Here is a 17,412-nt window from a genome sequence, read left to right as displayed (position 1 = left end):
CCCACCGGAAACCACTCAGATTGCAAGAAAGGACTGATCTCCCGTGACTCTGCATGGCCTCAGCACTGCTTAGCAGACCAGGAAAAATGGCCCATGAACGAGACGATAAACTTCAATATGACCCATCAGTCAGATCTCCTCCGCAGGAAACAGGGTGGAGGGACCACATATCCCGCCCTGCATGGCCCTAAATCAGGACCCCAACCGTAGGGCCTCTTGCAGAATGTGTTTGTCCATGAACCCCCTCCTGATTTATTGGGTGATTGTCTAAACAGGCCTCCTCCTAATAAACCCGGAGGAAACCCAGGCCATCCCTAACGAAGGGGACATTGACTCTCTCACTGTTCCTCCTCCTGAAAGACCCAGGTTACTCTTGCATATGGGTGATGAGGGAACAGAAGGCAAGCGGAGAACAAAGTAGAAACGGACACCCCGCACCACCACCCCATGGGATGTACGGAACATTCCTCAGGGCTCCTGGCTGCCCTAAAGCTAAGGAAAGAAAAACAAATAGTTAACTAACAGATCACAGTCCTGCAAGACCTGAGTCTCCCTCCGTTTACGCATGTCCTAGTGATTTGCAAGGAAGCAGTTTTCTTATCAATAGCCTGACTTCCAGAGACTCATAATTCAGTTTCCTGGAGCCCTAACATGACCATCCCCTCCATAAAATTGAGGGAGGCTGAGGCAGAAGGAAGCAAATAAAATAGAATTTCTTTTAAACCTGCAGCCCATTGACAAGGACTTGTGATGGGAGGAATGGGAGACTCGCAACTGTCTTCCGGTTAGCGCCATATGAGAGGGAGGGACAGCCTTGGCTTGACCATGACCAGGTCTCCAGCATCCTGGAGTCTTCTTTAGCATAAGACAGTCCTTCTGGACACCCCCTTTATCCTCACTTCCACCGCTCCCAAGTATATATCAGCCACCCCTCACAGCCCCAGTGCAGCAGCTCTTTCTGCCCATGGGGCCTGTCCCCATGCTAATAAACCACCAATTTCTTTTTTTTTTTTTTAAGATTTTATTTATTTATTGGACAGAGACAGCCAGCGAGAGAGGGAACACAAGCAGGGGGAGTGGGAGAGGAAGAAACAGGCTTCCAGCAGAGGAGCCCGATGTGGGACTTGATCCCAGAACGCCGGGACCACGCCCTGAGTCGAAGGCAGACGCTTAACGACTGCGCCACCCAGGCGCCCCTAAACCACCAATTTTGCACCAAAGGCGCCTCAAGAATTCTTTCTTGGTGGTGGGCGCCGGACTCCACCCCACTGAACCTGGCCGATATCCCACAACCTCAGCATGGGGGCTTCTCCCTCATTCGTTTCGGGAGTTCCTGGCTGTGATGACTGCAGCCAGCTGTATCCCGGGGTCCGTCTCAGAATGGGGGCTTTAAGGAATATTCCCAAACAGCTGCCCAAGGTCCTTTGATTTCAGGGAAGTTGCCTGTCTCTTCCCGCCTGACGCGGGCTGCCGATTGCCACTTTGGGGGAAAAACAGGGGCCCGCTCATCTGTCTGAGCCCAGGAGCTTTAAGGCAGGGAAGTCTTTCGTTCCGCCCTCCGGGCTTGTAGGCCGCCCGCCGCTTCTGCCCCTCCTCCCCCTGCTGTTCCCCTCCTCCCCCTTCCTGTCTCTGCAACACCCGGGGTGCGGCGGGCTCAGCGCCTCCGGCACCATGGGCTCCAGCTCGTGCCCTCGCTGCGAAGGAGCCTAGAGCATCCCTCCCCGGACGCACACCCCCCAATTCAGACCTCCCGACGGGTGCCCCAGGAAAAAACTGACAACGGGGAACAGACTGATTGAAGCTAAGTTTCTTAGTTTCATTAAGGTAGAGCTGCCAGCATCAGACATAAAGCTTATTCCGCCAAGGTTTACGGAAGGTCAGAGAAGCTTATTGACCTCTGTTGCAACGAGTCAGCGAACAGATGGACTTGAAATAACGGTTAATTTTGTCTGTCTCATAAAGTTCTCACGGGTGATTGGTAGGCTAGATTTCAAAGTCTTCGGTAACCTGAAACCTTGAGGTTTTGCTCCATGAGATGTCCAACTGGGTTAAGCGGACTGGTTACCTGCCTTTTCCAAATAAGATAAACTACTGAAGAACTGATTATTGAACGCAGGTCTGCACATTTGGCGTCTTACTGTAGAGAACCTGAGGATACTTGGGTCTGTTAGTAAATACGCTTTGTGCTTGATTGAAAGTGTGTACTACGGGAAAATGTGTGTTTTTAGAAATTACGGAGTGGTTTCTAAATTTGCCAACTAAAGAATTCTGGCCTAACCAGCTGCTCACAATGGGTTAGTTTTCACCGGAGACTAAGGTTTCCAAGAGTTAAAATTCTAATAAATGTAATTAAGCCTGATGGAAACGATGAGGAAAACAACTCTGTAGGAAAGTAGATGTGTAGGAAAGGTACAGAACTTGGAATACATTTTCTTGAGGGAAAAAGAAAGTAATTTTGCCCTAAAATGAGACCGGTTGTTTGGAGAGAAAAGGCATACGACAAAATCTGATTGAAAAAGAAAGTTGTAGAAGGTTTGTGAAGGGAAAGCTTTGGAAAAGAATTTTATGTGTGGTCAGGGCTCAGGTTGAAATGAATGGATATTAAAAGTACACTAGTCTAACATTGAAATTCTGCTCTTCTCTGGGTTAAAAAGACAAAGATTTCTTTGATTGTTGGTCTGCTCTTGATTAGCGAAGTTTTAAAAATTTTCTCTTCTCTTTATCTGCCCAGAAAACCAAAGCTTTGTTTTGTCTTTATCAGGTCTTCAATTACTTAAGAAAGTTAAAACTGCTCGGAGGCACCTGGGTGGCTCAGTCCCTTAAGCGTCTGCCTTGGCTTGGGTCAGATCCCAAGGTCCTTGAATGGAGCCCAACACTGGGCTCCTTGCTCAGCGGGGAGCCTCCCCCCCCCCCCGCCTTGCGCCCCCTGCTTGTGCTCTCTCTCTGTCAAATAAATAAAATCTTAAAAAAGAAAAAAAGAAAAGAAAAAGTTAAAACTTCTCAGTGTTAAAGGAGCTAAACTTTGCCAACAATTACATAGCTTCCTATAAAACCCTTATTGCCACCTTGGTTAAATACAAATATTAAATTTATAATGATCTGTAATCCTATTTAGGCTTGTGCTTTAAAATTGTCTAAGGTTATTAACAAACCTCCTGAGATTGAAATGGTAAAGTTAATTAGGCTTGTCTATTTTGCATGTTAAGTTACTTGGATAGTACTGTCAAGCCTTAGGTGATAAGCCTTAGGTTGCATTGTATGGGTAAATGCTAGAACTATTCTAGAAAATATATGAAATTCCTGAAACTTTAAGGTGTCCTGGTATAAGATCAGTACTTGAATTATTGAAATGTGTGTCACAGAAATAACCCGATTTCCTTGGCAATTGCATTATAATGAACTCTTCTCTCAGCTCGTTAATCATGGCCATCTCTGAGGGCTTTTTTGTCATTTATCGTTATTGTTCTGATGTTCTTACAAGTTGTGTTTCCTCCTCAAGGAGATTCAGAAGAAGGACTTTTTTTTTTTTTAAATTTTAATGTTTTTTTATTACATTATGTTAGTCACCATGCAGTACATCCCCGGTTTCCGATGTAAAGTTCGATGATTCATTACTTGCGTATAACACCCAGTGCACCATGCAATACGTGCCCTCCTTACTACCCATCACCAGCCTATCCCATTCCCCCACCCCCCTCCCCTCTGAAGCCCTCAGTTTGTTTCTCAGAGTCCATAGTCTCCCATGCTTCACTCCCCCTTCTGATTACCCCCCTTTCTTTATCCCTTAACTTCTCTAGTAACAAACTATAGAAATGATCCCTGAAAGTATAGTCTTTCATAAGAAGGACTTTTGACACATCCAGGTTTCTGCTATCTTTAAAATCATAAAACTAAGCTGAATGAAAATTTTCAGAACTAACAGAAAAAGCTGCATCCAAACAGAACAAAAATTAACATAGGACTGAATGAAATGAGGAAGATGATAAAATATTCCTTTATGAACAAATTGAAACATTTAATTTTCTCCCTATCTGAACCCTCCAGGATTCAGAAACCCTCAGTGAGCATTATATTATAATCCTTATATATGATTATATCACATATGTGTATGATTGTGTATGTATGATATATAATATATCACATATATGTTATATATGACTATATTATAATCATTTGCATAAATTCAATGAGACTCTGTTCTCTCTGCTACAGGACACCCTTGGAAACACAGGTTATCCTACCAAGGATGTGTCATATTTGAGAGAGACATGACCAGACAGCTTTAAGGGACTAAGCTTGACTTTGTGGACCCTTGGAGATACTGGCCTGCTGCTTGGCTGACCGAGTTCCCAGCGGCTTTACCAGGTGAGGAGAGTGTGACTTCCTTGCAGGTGCAGGAGCCTCAGGGCTCCTGGGGGCGGCATGAAGAGGAATTCACCCACGTCTACAGGTATCGCCGGCAAGTCTGACAACAAGTATTTGTTGTCAACAATTATTTCTATTACTAAAAAGAACGTTTCTTGCTGGCCCATGGTAAACGTTACATGGGACTCTCCAGGTCATAAGAGGCCCTTCTCTTATGCTCAAACTATTAAAAAAAATTTTTTTAAGATTTTATTTATTTATTTGACAGAGACAGAGAGACAGCCAGCGAGAGAGGGAACACAAGCAGGGGGAGTGGGAGAGGAAGAAGCAGGCTCATAGCAGAGGAGCCTGACGTGGGGCTCGATCCCATAACGCTGGGATCACGCCCTGAGCCGAAGGCAGACGCTTAACGACTGCGCCACCCAGGCGCCCCTCAAGCTATTAAAATTTTAACTGAATATGCCAACCCACAGATGGGCCTCTAACAGTGGACAAGATCCACGTTCCATCGGTATGAGCATGTGGTATCTATTTTTCTTCACCAGTAGGTTTAGAAGATGTCATGTGGCACATGGAGGCCCTTGATAAATAGACAAATAAGGCCTTAAATGACTCTCAAAATAGCATTACATTAGTAAACATTAACATTACCCAAACGCATAAAGCAATTCTACAAAATAGGATGACACCGAATGTCTTCACGCGACACAGGAGGAACGTGTGGCATTACTGAAGCTGTATGTTGCATCTACACTCCAGATCGTAACAAAAATGTAAGAGGATTACCTACGGGTGTGAATAATCAAATCGGTGCTCTTACAGATCCCACACTGTCTCTTCATGATTGGTCACAATCCTGATCAGGAGGTGGACTGAGGTCTTCTCATCACATTTCCTGTTTTTTATTATAATGTTAATCCCAATTGGTCTCTTTCCCTTTGTTCCCTCCTGTTGTCAAGATACAAGCAGTTCCTGAGTCCTTTGCCCAGGCAACCACGATCCTTACTACTGGAAACAAATTCACCCCAATGTCTACTCCGAGCTCTACAGCAATGGCTTTCTGTGATAGTTACTTGTTGGGACAGATAGTGACCAATCTTGGCCCCGAGGTAGATGATGTAGTTTTTGAATGTAGGTGAGGTTTGGTGGGGTGAGGCCCAGAGCTGATGGCCAAGAAAAGAATTCTTGAGACCTCTTTGGTGCAACATGGTGGTTTTATGAAAGCACGGGGACAGGACCCATGGGCAGAAAGAGCTGCTGCACCGGGCTTGTGAGGGGTGACTGATGATATACTTGGGAGTTGGGGGTGAGGAAAAAGGTTTTCAAAAGAATTTTTGTATGCTGAAGAGGACCTACAAGATACTGGGGGACTTGCCATTGTCAAGTTAAGGTTGTTTTTCCCTCCAGTAAAGCATTAACATTAAGAGAGTTGGGAGTTTCCTTCTAGAAGTTAGGTTATTGATAAGAATGCTTTTTTTTTCTTGTAAATCACTAAAACATTTGTCAACTGAGGGAGACTGAGTCCTGCAAGACTGTGATCTCTATCTGTTAACCGTTAGCTTTTCCATTCCTTTAGTTGTAGGGCAGGCAGGAGTGCCTGAGGAATGTCACACATGTCCCTCCTGGGCAGGCGGCTGGTTTGCGGTGTCAGCTTGTGCTCTGTCCTCGGCTTGCCTTCTGCTCCCTCATCATAGGGACATCTCTGACCTCTATTGGCTTGAAGAAGTTACAAAAGATGAGCCCTTAACCGTTCAACAACCTTAAAGATTTAAGGACTGAAAACTGATCAGGGGGGAAATGATGAGGGATAGAAGCAAACAAAAGTTCATCTCCAGCCCAGAAGGCTGGCCCACAGCCTGCATCATGCGGATAAGGATCAAATACTCACTGGGCGCTACATTCTCCAGAGGTCTACCGACAGCTGTACATCTCACCTCTGTTAATACCGAATGAATGATAAGCCCCAGAGAAATCTTGCAAAGTAGTTTTATGAGTAAAAATTCAAAGACATTTATGATCTAATGCTCCCTTTTGTCCCCTCCCCCTTGAGGACGAAGCATAGGACTGATGTCATGTGGGGTCTGGGAGTGAAAGGGCAGGAAAGAATTCTTGAGACATTTCCGGTGCAAAAAGGTGTTTTTATGAAAGCACAGGAATGGGACCCATGGGCAGGAAGAGCTCTCCGGGGATTTTGAGGAGTGACTGATTATGTACTTTTTAGTTAGTGGGGGTTAGGGATAGCGGAAGCCTCTAAGGAATTTGGAAGGAAGTCTTCCAGGACCTTTGCGAGGCTAGCTGCTGTTAAGATAAGGTTATTTACCACTGTCCAGTAAAACAGAAGTTACGAGAACCTTCAGCTGTCTGTCAGTGGGCCATATGTTTGGAGGATGATTGCCAACATATATCTTTTGGGGGGAGCATATAGAGTAGAGATAAAGGAAGTTTTCAAAGGGATTTTCATACGCTAAAGAGGATTTACAGGATCCTGGAGGAATGACTAAAGTCAAGCTAAGATTGCTTTTTGCCTCTAGCAAAGCATCAACATTGGGGCACCCGGGTGGCTTAGTCGGTAAGCGGCTGCCTTTGGCTCAGGTCATGATCCCCGTGGTGCTGAGATCAGCCCTGCATCAGGCTCCCTGCTTAGCGGGGAGTCTGCTTCTCCCTCTGCCCCTCCACTCACGCTCTCACTTTGTCAGATAAACAGTGTTTTTAAAGCATTAACATTAAGGCAGTTGTGAGTTCCTCGAGGAATGTCATACTCTCCCTGCCCCAGGTGTGGATGGGCTGCAGGTTGTAAGAACATGTAATCTTCTCTACATTTCTTTTGCCTTTGTCCTCATCAATAACCGCAGCCTCAGACAAAAGCACAGCTCTTCTGGCCCACAGGTCCTGTCCTGGTGCTATAACAAAAGCACTTTTTTTTTTTTTTAAGATTTTATTTATTTATTTGAGAGAGAGAGAGTGATCGAGAGAGAGCACAACCCGGGGGAGGGGGAGAGGGAGAGGGAGAAGCAGACTCCCCAGTGAGCAGGGAGCCCGATGTGGGACTCGATCCCAGGACCCTGGGATCATGACCTCAGCCGAAGGCAGATGCTTAACCAATTGAGCCACCCAGGCACCCACAAAAGCACCCTTTTTTGCACAGAGAATGTCTCAAGAATTCTTCCTTAACCATTCGCTTGTGGCCCCACCTCACAGGTGTTTCTCACCCCGAGCCCATCCCCCTCCTGCCCCAACGGGGGAGGACTCCCTTGTGTGTGGTGCCTAGTTCTTGTATCTTCGCCACCTACTGCTTATCAGGAAGTGGGGTTTGGCTTAATTTTGACTCTCGAACTTGCAGGAAAAGAGTCGAATTATACAAGGAAGCTTGTTCTGCAGCCCCTCCGCCTGGTCTGTCTCGCTGGTGTCTGAGGCCCTGGTCACCCACCGAACTCCTCTATCCCAGCTCTTTGCAGCGTGCGCTCTTTCAAAACTGTTTACACTCTTGTGGACTCTTGCTGCGACGATCATTCCTGGTTTTGTATCCAAGAGCGAACAATTTTTAGTTTTCCCACATGCTGGATGATGAGGTTGGGGACTATACGTGAGGTTCAGCGGGGTGGAGTCCGAAGCCGGCGACCAAGAGAGAATTCTTGAGGCGTCTTTGGTGCAAAACAGTGGTTTATTAAAGCCCGGGGACAGGATCCGTGGGCAGAAAGAGCTGCTGCCCCGGGGTCATGAGGAGTGGCCCATTATATGCCCTCAAGTTGGGAGGGGGTTAGGGATAGCGTAAGTCTCTAAGGAATTTTGGAAGCAAGGTTTCCAGGACCTTGAGGGGGCTAGCTGTTGTTGGGAAACATCTAATAAAACCTCAGTCATGAGACCCTTCAGATGTGTATCGGTGGGCCATATGCTTGGGGGATGATGGCCAACATGTATCTTGGGGGGTGGGGGTTAGAGATAAAGGAAGTTTCCAAAGGAATTTTTATATGTTAAAGCAGACTTACAGGATCCTGGTGGAGGGGAGGGGGTCAGGCTAGGACTGCCTTTGGCCCTTAGCAAAGTATTAACATCGAGGCCACTGAGTCCCTAGAGGAATGTCACCGTGCCTGTTTCAAGGACTTGTCAATGGGCTGTAGGTAGCAAGGAAACTTAACTGTGTCTACATACATTCCCTTCTGGAAGCTACGTTACTGATGGCTTTGTTCTTGTCAACTGCTAAGACATCTGTAAACTGAGGGAGACCCGAGTCTTGCAGGAGTGTGGTATCTATAGGTTAACTGTTTCCTGTCCTCTAGGGCAGCCAGGAGCGCCTGAGGAATGTCGGATACATCCCGGGGGGAGGGGCTGCAGGGTGTCAGCTTCTGCTTTGTCCTCTGCTTGCCTTCCGTTCCCTCATCACTGGAGAACCATAACTGATGAGGGAGCAGAAGGCAAGCGGAGGGCAAGGCACAGGCTGACACCCCAGCACCCCCCTCCCCACGCCACGCCCCCACGTCTGACTCCCGCGTGGTATAAGGGTGACATTCCTCAGGCATTCCTGCCGGCCCTAAAACTAAGGGAAGGGAAAAAACCCAAATGGTTAACGGCTAGAGATCAGAGTCCTGCAAGGCCTGAGTCTCCGGCAATTCACCAACGTCTTAGTGACTGACGAGGAAAAAGCATTCGTACCAATAGCCTGAGACCCACAGACCATCTCCTGGAGTCCTAACATCACCCTCCCCTCCGTAGTGATGTGGGAAACAAAAGCAGGAGGGAATGTAAATAAAATAGAATCTGTTTATAACCTGCAGCCCGGCGACAAATACTGGAGAGAGGCAGGTGGTAGCGTTCCTCCCGGACCCGCCAATGGTCTTCACGTTAATGCCGCATGAGAACGGAAAACCACCTTAGCGTGACAATAGCCAGGCCTCGGGGATCCTGCGAGTCGTCTTTAGCATATCAAAGTCCTTCTGGAAACCTCCCTTTCTCCTTACCTGCCCCACCTCCCAAGTATGCAATCAGTCATCCCTCACTTATAATTCAGCTCCTTCCGCCCCTCAGGTCCTGTCCCTGTTCATTAATAAAATCACCTATTTGCACCAAAGACGTCTCAAGAATTCTTTCTTGGCCATCAGCCCTGGACCCCACCACCACTCCGGGCCCCATCAGTAACGTTCACATTTACTAAGAAATGCCAGTGGAATCTGTGATTTGACCCCCTACCATTATGTATATGTCGTCCCTAACTTCCTAGGACTGTCCACTTGCAGAATAACCTAATGTGTGAATTTTTGCCCATGGAGAATGGGAAAAAGGATCTCTGTGATTTTGTTGCGGAAAAATAAGAATCAGACCGGGGAGAGACCGAGTGACGCTCGGAGAAGTAGGAGACCTCGGATTTATTTTACGCCGGCGGACCCAAGGGAGCTCGTGCTCCAAATTCTGGGACCCGGGCAACGGGGTTACAGGGCTTTTATAGGGGACCCCAGGCAGTCAGGCTCCAAGCGCCATGCTGACCGGTGGTAGATGGGTTTGAACTGGGGGAGTGGGGGCTGCTGTAGGCGGGAACAGGAGCGCAGGGAGCCTGCGGCAGGAAGCCTGTTTACAGCGGCAGCGAGGGCTGCTTCTCTCTTGCTCGCAGTAGGGCTTCTGGTTATCTCTGGCTTATCGTTAGTAACCTTCCGTCTTCTGGGGCCTCCTGGCCTGGGCCTGCTCTGGGCAGTTTCCCTCTTCCAGTTTACATTGTTTTTAACTCATTACTGAAACGATCAAGCATTGTTCCTCTGTTGTCTTTCACCAGCTGTTGAAGCCTTCAGTCATCTTTTCACCTCCATCCTGAGCTTACATCCTCTGGGTGTGGATCCTTTTCATTTCTTGATTCTGCAAATATCTCCTCTAAAATGGTGGCTTCTCTTTTCTTGCCTTTTATTCTACACCCTGACGGACTGGTCTTAACTTCAGTAGCATTGAGTTGACCAATCTCTTTGTTGCTTACATTTTTTTCTTCTTCTGAGAAGGAACTCCCAACTCAAGTGAGAAAAGTGCTTCTTGTAACTTCCTGTGAAACGATTCTACTTCAGCTGCTTGTCGACCACCAGGGCATGTGTAAACGGAGGGAGACTCAGGTCTTGCGGGACTGTGATCTCTGTTAACTATTTGTTTTCCTTTCCTTCGCTTTAGGGCAGCCAGGGGTGCCTGAGGAAGGACCCGTACATCCCATGGGGGGGGTGCAAGGTGTCAGTTTCTCCTTTGTCCTCAGCTTGCCTTCTGTTCCCTCATCACTACTACCTTGTTCTTCGGATGCTTCTGGGTATTCCTGGGTACTTGTTCTGCCACGGAAATTGTAGAGAGTTTTTGTAAGTACCAAAAACTCCCTGCTGGGGTTTTGATGAAATTTAATGAAAACTACAGATCTATTTGTTTAGAACTGATACCATGGCAGTGATGTGGTTTTGGAGTATAGGGGAGGTTCAGTGGGGTGGAGTCTGGAGCCGACGACCAAGAAAGAATTCTTGAGACGTCTTTGGTGCAAAATGGTGGTTTATGAAAGCCCGGGGACAGGGCGGGTGGGCAGGAAGAGCTGCTGCCCCGGGTTGTGAGGGTGGCTGATTGTATACTATGGGGTTGGGGGAGGTGAGGAAAAGGGAGGTTTCAAAAGGATTTTCATTTGTTAAAGAAGCCTCCCAGGACACCGGAGGCCTTGCCATTGTCACGTTAAGGTTGTTTACCCCTCTAGAGAGACATTAACCTGAAGATAGTTGGGAGCTTCCTGGAGGAACGTTACACTCTGCCCCCTTTCCAGTATCTGCCAATGGGCTGCCAGTTATAAGGACATTTAATTGTATCTACATTTCCTTCTGGAAGCTGGGTTATTGATAGAGATGCTTTGTTCTTGGAGATTGCTAAGACCTTTGTAACCTGAGGGAGAAACTCAGGTCTTGCAGGATTGTGATCGCTACAAGTCAACCATTTGTTCTTCCTTTACGGCAGCCAGGAGTGCCTGAGGAATGCCACACATACCCCATCTGGGGGCAGAAGTTGTGGGATGTCAGCTTCCAGTGTGTGCCCAGCTTGCCTTCTGTTCCCGCATCAGCAGCGTTGAGTTCTGTTTTTTGTTTTTGTTTTTTTAAATATTTTATTTATTTATTTATTTATTTATTTATTTATTTGACAGAGAGAGAGAGGCAGCTAGAGAGGGAACACAAGCAGGGAGAGTGGCAGAGGAAGAAGCAGGCTGCCCGCTGAGCAGGGAGCCCGATTGGGGGGGGGGGGGCGATCCCAGGATCCTGGGATCATGACCTGAGCTGAAGGCAGACACTTGACAACTGAGCCACCCAGGCGCCCCTGAGTTCTCTTTTTTTAAGAATATTATTCATGTTTCTATTTTTTTTTTCAGTTGGCTTTGATGTCCTGATGATGTGGGAAACAAAGGCAGAAGAGAAGTATTAAATGTCCTTACTACTTAACAGCCCATTGACAAGTCCTCGAGACAGGCAGAGTGACCTTCCTCTAGGGACTCAGCTGCCTCAATGTTAATACCATGCTAAGGGCAAGAGGCAATCTTTTTTTTTTTTTTTTTTAATGATTTTTTATTATATTATGTTAGTCACCATGCAGTACATCCCCGGTTTCCGATGTAAGGCTCGATGATTCATTAGTTGTGTATAACACCCAGTGCACCATGCAATACGTGCCCTCCTTACTACCCATCATCGGTCTATCCCATTCCCCCACCCCCCTCCCCTCTGAAGTCCTCAGTTTGTTTCTCATAGTCCATAGTCTCTCATGTTTCATTCCCCCTTCTGATTACCCCCCTTTCTTTATCCCTTTCTTCCCCTACCGATCATCCTAGTTCTTTTGTTCCATAGATGAGAGAAATCATATGATAGTTGTCTTTCTCTGCTTGACTTATTTCACTTAGCATTATCTCCTCCAGTGCTGTCCATGTTGTAGCAAATGTTGAGAACTCGTTCTTTCTGATAGCTGAGTAATATTCCATCATATATATGGACCACAACTTCTTAATCCAGTCATCTGTTGAAGGGCATCTCGGCTCCTTCCACAATTTAGCTATTGTGGACATTGCTGCTATGAACATTGGGGTGCATATGGCCCTTCTCTTCACTACGTCTGTATCTTTGGGGTAAATACCCAGTAGTGCAATGGCTGGGTCATAGGGTAGCTCAATTTTTAACTTTTTAAGGGACCTCCACACTGTTTTCCAGAGTGGCTGTACCAACTTGCATTCCCACCAACAATGTAGGAGGGATCCCCTTTCTCCACATCCTCTCCAACAATTGTTGTTTCTAGGGCAAGAGGCAATCTTAACCCAACTTCCTTTATCTCTACCCCCCAAGACACATGACCCTGTACGGCTACTCTAACATATAAAAATTCCTTTGGAAACTTCCTTTACCTTTACCCCCCAAGACACATGTTGGCAATCATCCCCCAAGCATATGATATCTGAAGGGTCTCGTGACTCAGGTTTTATTAGACAATAGTAAATGACGCTTTCCCAACAACAGCTACCCCCTCAAGGTCCTGGAAACCTTGCTTCCAAAATTCCTTAGAGACTTATGCTGTCCTTAACCCCTCCCAACTTGAAAGTATATAATGGGCCACTCCTCATCACCCCAGTGCAGCTCCTTCTGCCCCCAGGGCCTGTCCCTGTGCTCTAATAGAACCACCTTTTTGCACCAAGGATGCCTCAAGAATTCTTTCCTGGCTGTGGGCTTTGAACCTTAAGGTCTTTCCTACATCAATGAAAGTTTTTATTATCCCATTGTGGTTTTTTATATGCCTCATTAGAATACGATATGGACTTAATTGTGTTTGCCCCCAAAATTTGAAGCTCTGACCCCCAGACCCTTAGAATGTGACTGTATTTGGAGACAGGGCCTTGAATGAGGAGATTACATTAAAACAAGCCACCGGGGTGGGCCCTAATCCAATGTGACTTGTGTACTTATAAAAAGAGGCGATAAGGCCATACAGACACAGAAACATGACCATGAAAAGATACAAGACAACAGCCATCTGATAGCCAAGGAGGGGCCTCAGAAGAAACCAGCCCTATGCATACCTTGGTCTGGGACTTCCAGCGTCTAGGAAGAAATAGATTTGTGAAGAAATAAATTTATGCCACCGACGACTGTGTTGTTTTGTTATGGAAGTAGCCTGACAAACTAAGACACAGTATGTTTAGCATTCATTATATATAGGCACACCTCGTTTTATTTTGCTTTGCTTTATTGCACTTTGCAGAAACTATGCTTTTACACATTGAAGTGTTGTGACAACCCTGTGTCCAGCAAGTGCGTTGGTGCCATTTTTCTAACAGCATTTGGTCACTTCACGTCTCTGTGTCACATTTTGGTGATTCTCACAATATTTCAAACTTCGTCATTACTCTTACATTTGAATTGCTGCAACCTCATGATAAAAATGGAACGGCTGAGGAGTTGCTTCTTACGGATGAGCAAAGAAGGTGGTTTCTTGAGACAGAAGCTGTTCCTGGTGAAGATGCTGGAAAGATTGTTGACGGGACAACAGAGGATTTAGATCGAACTTGAAAGTTCTGTGGGTAAAATGCTATCAAACTGCATTGCATGCTACAGAGAAATCATTCATGAGCGGAAGAGTCAACGGATGTGGCAAACTTCATGGTCTTATTACAGTAAATTGCCACCCCCCAACCCCACCTCCAGCAGCCCCCACTCTGCTCAGTCAGCAGGCATCAACATCAGGAAGAGACCCTCTGGCAGTAGAATGATGAGGACTTGCTGAAAGCTCAGATTATGCATTTTTAGCAGTAAGGTAATTTTAATTAAGTCATGTGGATGGTTTTAGACATGATGCTATTGCACACTTAACAGAGTACAGTGTACTGTAAACATAACGTTTATATGTACTGGGAAACCAAAAAATTAATTTAACTCACTGTATTGCAATATTTGCTTTATTGTGGTGGTCGGGAACTGAGCGTGCAGTATCTTTGAGGTATGCCTGAACAGTTATTCCCTAACTACTACTGCTAGTGATAAGACGTTATTTTTTTTCTTTTAAGTAAAGCTATGCTCAATGTGGGGCTTGAATTCACAACCCCAAGATCAAGAGTCACATGCTGTACCGACTGAGCCAGCCATGTGCCCCAGAAATAAAAACTACTTTGAAAGGGCTTCCACTGGGAAGGTTGGTAAAATTTTAAGTGTCAAAATCAACAAGGAGAGCAACAGCCCATTGAATAATATAAGAAACCATGCGCCAAAATCCAATAGGAATAAATAAATAGGGGAAAAGGAAGGTCTTCTACACACTAGAAAGCAAACTAAAGAATGGAAAAAAAATAATGGTGTTAGAAAAATTCCTTCATACATGTCATACTCATAATGGATTCAGGCAAGTGCCATCAACAACTATTGAAAATAGTTTGAAGAGGGGCGCCTGGCTGGCTCAGTCGATGGAGCATGGGTCTCTTGATCTCAGGGTTGTAAGTTGAAGCTCCATGTTGGATGTAGAGACAACTTAAAAATAAAATCTTTAAAAAAAAAAAAGTTGAAGAAACACAGGATTTTCATAGTTTCAATGAAGATAGGCTGAGAAACAAAGAATGAAAATGATATTTTAAAAATGGAAAAAAAATGATCAAAGAGAAGGTAGCAGAAATGAAAGACAAGAAAAAATATGCATATTACCAGAATCCCTGAGGAAGGAAAATAAACAATGGAACAGAGCTAATAGAATGCAAAAAGACTTTTCCAGAAATAGAGAAGGATATGAATCTACAAATTGAAAAGGCCATTGGGTAAATTGACTTAAAGCAATGAATTCTAACACACAGCCAAGAAAAAAACATTAGATTTCAAGGACAAATTTAAATCCCCAAGACTCTAGGCAGAAGAAGACGGGGAAGGAGGAGGAGAAGACAGAGGAGGAGGAGGAGGAGGAGGAGGAGGAGGAGGAGGAGGAGGAGGAGGAGGAAGAGGAGGGGGAGGAGGAGGAGGAGGGGGAGGAGAAGACAGAGGAGGAGGGAGGAGAAGACAGAGGAGGAGGGGGAGGAGAAGACAGAGGAGGAGGAGGAGGAGAAGACAGGAGGAGGAGAGGGAGGAGAAGACAGAGGAGGAGGAGGAGGAGAAGACAGGAGGAGGAGGGGGGAGGAGGAGGAGGAGGAAGAGGAGGGGGAGGAGGAGGAGGAGACAGAGGAGGGGGAGGAGGAGGAGGAGACAGAGGAGGAGGAGGAGGAGGAGGAGGAGAAGACAGAGGAGGAGTAGGGGGAGGAGGAGGAGGAGGAGGTGACAGAGGAGGAGGAGGAGGAGACAGAGGAGGAGGAGGGGGAGGAGGAGGAAGGGGAGGAGGCGGAGGAGGGGGAGGAGGAGGAGGAGGAGACAGAGGAGGGGGAGGAGACAGAGGAGGAGGAGACAGAGGAGGAGGAAGGGGAGGAGGTGGAGGGGAAAGAACAATTAGCTTACCTACAAAAGCGAAAGGAACTGAAATCGGGAGTTTCAAACTAACATGCTAAAAAAGCAAACAGCGAGACACCATTTTTAAAAGAACAGCTTAATGAAAGTAAGTGTGAGCCAAGGATTCGATATCCACCCAACCTGTCCTTCAAATACCAAGGCTACTGAAAAGCATTTCAACGTACAAGAACTTAGGGAAATCTGCCCCCTTAGGCCCCTCTTGTGACCCACTAGCACAGGAACTTCATCTAAGCAAGTGATATCTGAGAAAATTCAGCCAAGGCACTGATGGTGAGCATTTTAAAAAAATATAAATATACATCTAATAATAGAGCAAAGATGGAAAGGGGGTGGAAGACTAGGTTCAAATGTTATGGATCATGACCAAGTAGAAAGAACGCAACTAGAATGGGAGAAGGAAGATGAGAAAAGGAAGCAGTGGACTCACTGCCGCCTAGGAAATGGGAAGACATTAAAGCATACAAAAGCGACCCCGATAAACTGGACAGTAAAAAGATAAAGAAAAAAACACAGAACTAAGTGCTTTAAAGAGGCATTAAGGGGCGCCTGGGTAGCGCAGTCGTTAAGCGTCTGCCTTCGGCTCAGGGCGTGATCCCGGCTTTCCAGGATCGAGTCCCACATCGGGCTCCTCTGCTGGGAGCCTGCTTCTTCCTCTCCCACTCCCCTGCTGTGTTCCCTCTCTCGCTGGCTGTCTCTCTGTCACATAAATAAATAAAATCTTTAAAAAAAAAAAAAAATAAAAAAAAATAAAGAGGCATTAAGTACAAAGACAACAGAACAAAATTACAAACACTGTTAAATAGCAAAAAGGGAGTATTAATAAAAGAGCGAAGTACAGCTTTCTGGTTGAGGAAGACACATAGCAAATGATACAAAATATGTATAATTATAAAAAGTTACAACAGCCTAGAGCCAACGGCACTCGGATAGCCACGAGCACACCCAGGGCCCGGATCCTGGTTTCTCAAACCATTCTCCAGTAGAACCAGGGCTCCCTGGAGAAAGTATTGATTCTAGGACTGGGGCTAGGACTAGAAATACACAAGATGAGGAGAACCTGGAGAAGCATGTACAGCCAGAAATTATACAAGTGCTACAAAACAAAACAAAACCCCCCACAAAGTTGGAGGCATGTCAGAAGGATGTGTGAGCCGAACAAAAGAGCCCCCCCCCCCCCCGTGGCCAAAGCTGGAAAAACTTGAGCAACAAAATAAATCATGACGTTTTGGATTATAACCCAAAGTATAAAATAAATATCCATGAGTTCATATTGATATAACTAATTGCATAAATACATAAAGGGGGTAAATAGGCAAAACTCCGATGCAGAAGAATTCAAGAAAACTTACTAAGATACTCAGCCCTCAAGGAAATGCAACACAACTCCCCACTCCTAAGTGAAAGCCACGTGACTTCCCTCTAAAGAGTACAGGATGGAAGGGCTTAAAGTTTACAGTGGAGACACCTGACAAACACACCTCAGCCAGGTGACCAAGGTCAATGACAGTGATAAGTCATGGTGGTAGCATGTACTCTTGACATGATGGGATGAAAACGGCTAAAACTTTACCTGTATGGTCTTCCTCCCAAAACCCCATAGCCC

The 17,412-nt window shown here is 45.9% G+C and overlaps 1 protein-coding gene and 1 pseudogene across 1 annotated transcript in view; both read right to left on the bottom strand.

The window, feature by feature from the left end:
* LOC123000187 (zinc finger protein 77-like) overlaps nt 1-17,412 on the bottom strand; it is a 76,752-nt gene that overhangs the window by 32,241 nt on the left and 27,099 nt on the right. The gene's annotated exons all lie outside the window — the stretch shown is intronic.
* LOC113243048 (small nucleolar RNA U3) lies at nt 3,724-3,835 on the bottom strand (annotated as a pseudogene).

Source organism: Ursus arctos, unplaced genomic scaffold (genome assembly GCF_023065955.2).
Source record: "Ursus arctos isolate Adak ecotype North America unplaced genomic scaffold, UrsArc2.0 scaffold_14, whole genome shotgun sequence".
NCBI classification, from domain to species: Eukaryota; Metazoa; Chordata; class Mammalia; order Carnivora; family Ursidae; genus Ursus; species Ursus arctos.
The sequence above is the reverse complement of the archived record's forward strand: the minus strand, read 5'-3'. Positions and strand labels throughout refer to the sequence as shown.